At 30.3% G+C, this 3,157-nt stretch overlaps 1 long non-coding RNA gene across 2 annotated transcripts; it reads right to left on the bottom strand.

Moving 5' to 3' along the window:
• Positions 1-323: 323 nt before the first annotated feature.
• Positions 324-2,724, bottom strand: LOC135265956 (uncharacterized). Of its 2 annotated transcripts, XR_010333853.1 has the most exons (3): positions 2,175-2,724; positions 704-959; positions 324-650 (listed from the first exon to the last, which is right to left on the bottom strand). It is a non-coding gene; the product is annotated as an uncharacterized LOC135265956 (long non-coding RNA). The 2 variants fall into 2 exon arrangements; XR_010333852.1 differs by lacking the exon at positions 2,175-2,724 and having other exon boundaries at positions 704-1,093.
• Between the last annotated feature and the right edge of the window lie 433 nt (positions 2,725-3,157).

Genomic DNA, 3,157 nt, shown 5'->3' with positions numbered 1-3,157 from the left:
CTTCCAACAAAAAATTATTGTAACTTGAAAGCTATTAAACATTAGTATAGGGAATGTTAATACAAATCGATGCAGAATTGAATTATCTACCACTTAGTAAAATAAAAGTTTCGGCCTTTCATTTGAAAAAAATGAGTTCTGGGTGCTTAAAAAGTTCTGCAAACTTAACTTTAAAAATATGGAGTTTTTTATTCTTTTTAAGCTCCAAAGGAAAGATCTAGGCTTCCTCTTTCAAATGAGCTGAAAAATATATCCAAATTTTAAAAAATGGCAAAGTTACCAATTTTTGAACTGGAAGGTGCACATCCAAAAAAAAACATAAATATTTCGTAAACGGCTAAATTCAGGTAAAGGGAAAGCTTATGAAAACTACCTTAAATAACTCTAGTAATTCAAAAACGCGTTAAAAAATATAGCTTTTCATTTAAAATAAGAAAGTTGTTAGCGACTTCCGGTATAACCAAAAGTGCTGCCATCTTGAAAATATTTTCATTGAGCAGGACCTAAAATATCATTGTTGTACACAAATTTTCAGATGACTATCATTATTAGAACTCCCAAACTTCTAATGTGGGGTTTAGACGGAACAGCCTGTATAAATAACTAAGTACAGCCTTCTAATTTTTTGGTTCCTATTTTCCCTGCAATTCCTGTTGAGAGATATTTATTTAAAGCAATCCACTCCTTGTCTTAAATTACTTACTGGTTTATTTTCAGAATTTTGTGTTCTAATATTTTTCTCTTCACACCTTATAGTTGTTTTTTTCGCAATTTGTTGCTGACTTATGAATTTATTGTTTCCCGTTCTGTATTACTTTGGTTAATGTTTTTCTTGAGTTCATCCGGTGATGGTTTTCCATGAATACATTTTGCCGTTTTTTCAGTAATTCTGGCTAGAGATATCTTACCTGTGGCGACAGTTTTTCCGACCCTACCATTCATTGTCGTAAAGAATCGAGCTAAAAATAAAGTGAATTCCAATGACTAAGCAACGTAAATAAATTGATATTTTTTAACACTAATGTTATTGCAATTTGTGCAACTTATCAGTAAGCAAATAATTTCGAAATCAAGGTATTTCAAATACTGTATTTACTTCAGTAATATTGCAAATAACTTGTTGATTACATCATATAAATTACGTTTGTAAGTAGCAAAATTTTCCACACAGTGCATTTTTTATTTGCAAGCCTACCACCTATAGGTGCGGTAGGTATAATTTTGCAGCGTGGCGTTTTATTATTGAAACCCGAAACGAAGTTAAAATATGAACATTAATATTAACATTATAATTTTATTAAAATTTTATAATTTTAATGTTATAATTTTATTAAAATTGTTAACAGATAAATAAAAGAAACCGAAGTAGCAATTTTACGCACAAAGAAAAAACCAATTTACAAAATAATTAACTGATTCCTTTCATTGACACCACACTAAGAGTTGTTTTTTTTAGTTTTAGTTCAATTTGAGTTAAACTTGTGATAAACAAATAAACTTAAACAAAAACAATAATGTGTGGAGGTTCATGACATCAACATGTACGTTATTGTATTAAAATAAACTTAAAAGAGTATAATGATAATAATTCACTTATTATTGTTTCGGTTTATTAAACAATATTCATTCTTCGACACTGACAAAATATACGATTTTTCTCCTGAGTAAGGAAGTTTTGACAACTGTTTGACTGAGAAATGATATTTTGTTTCTCAAATGATCGATTGAACAAGCGGGGAATTGGGGAGTAATCGAACTCGACAGTGATTTTTTGCTATTTTAATGGTTCATCACGTTGTGACATTTTATTTGCAATAGGTATTTTTTCAATATTTTCATTCCATTTATTGATCATTAACTCAGTACTTATTTGATTTAATTCATAATTTCCTTCGTTAATATCATATTTCGATTCATTCAATTATTGAAATGTACTGATTATCCCTAACACTAATTATTAAGCGGGCTTGGCTTAGTAGATTATTTCAGATAACCATGGTGAAGCACTGGATGCGCCATCTGTTTTTTTAAGGGCGGCATATTCAAACCTGACTCTTTTTTTATTCTTTATTATTTTAATTAATGAATTAATTTTTAATTGTTTTTTAAGTGTAACATCAAATGTAAAAGAAACTGAAATATCACCAAATGAAGAAAATCAAAAACAATCTTACCTTTGAGTTTAAGCATCAAACGTTGCGACAGGCAAAATATTGCATTTCTTCTTTGGCCATTTCAATATCAAGGCCAGCATCAACCAAAAGTTGGACAATAGGAAAATTGCATCTACTTGCAACTATTCCAAGAAGATTTTTCTCTGATCATTATATACATCAAGTCCTTGCTCCATGAAGTATTTCACAAGCAAGAAATTATGTTTTCACTACCTTTGCCATTGTTTCCGGCCCAAACTGATCCAACAGAATATCTTTAAGAACGATTTTCCACTGTTCTACATTTTCTAAACATTTGCTGAAGAAATGTTCAGTGTTTTTTTCTAGACATTGCCACTCCATTTTGGCCCCTTTACTTATTAAATATTCAGTCATGTCGCGATTGATTTGCAAACATTGAAACAATAAATACGAGTCCTAATCATCCCTAAAGTTAACATCGGCTCCATTTTCCACTAATAATTTCACCATATCAAAATTTTTCGTACTTTCGCTTTTTTTAAATGTAAAATTAACTTTGGTTCTATTTTCTATTAAAAACTTGGCCAGATCGTACTTACTCACACTTATTGCTTTTAATAAAGGTATAATAACTCGGTTAAGTGAATACGGATTCATATCTGCGCCTTCAAAGTTATAATTTTTGCGCCATGTTCCATCAAAATTTTTATTACATCAAAATTTCCCATTTTCTATGACTCGTATCAAGGGTGTGCCTCCGTTACTGTATTTAAAATTAATAAAAACAAAAAAAAATGATTATCTCGACATTGCCAACAGTCAGAGCAACTAAGAAAGCATTCTGCAGTGTAACATCGGCTCCAGATTCGAATAAAAGTCGAATGGCTTCGAAATTCTCTTTTTCAACAGCTGCCAAAAGTACAGTTTGCTTGCACTGACAAAGTACAATAATATGTAGAAATTTTTCCAACAATTGTTTAACTGCGTCCAATTTTTCGTTAGAAATAGCTTTCGTTAAATAA

The sequence above is a fragment of the Tribolium castaneum genome, chromosome 4, assembly GCF_031307605.1.
Source record: "Tribolium castaneum strain GA2 chromosome 4, icTriCast1.1, whole genome shotgun sequence".
Lineage (NCBI taxonomy): Eukaryota > Metazoa > Arthropoda > Insecta > Coleoptera > Tenebrionidae > Tribolium > Tribolium castaneum.
The sequence above is the reverse complement of the archived record's forward strand: the minus strand, read 5'-3'. Positions and strand labels throughout refer to the sequence as shown.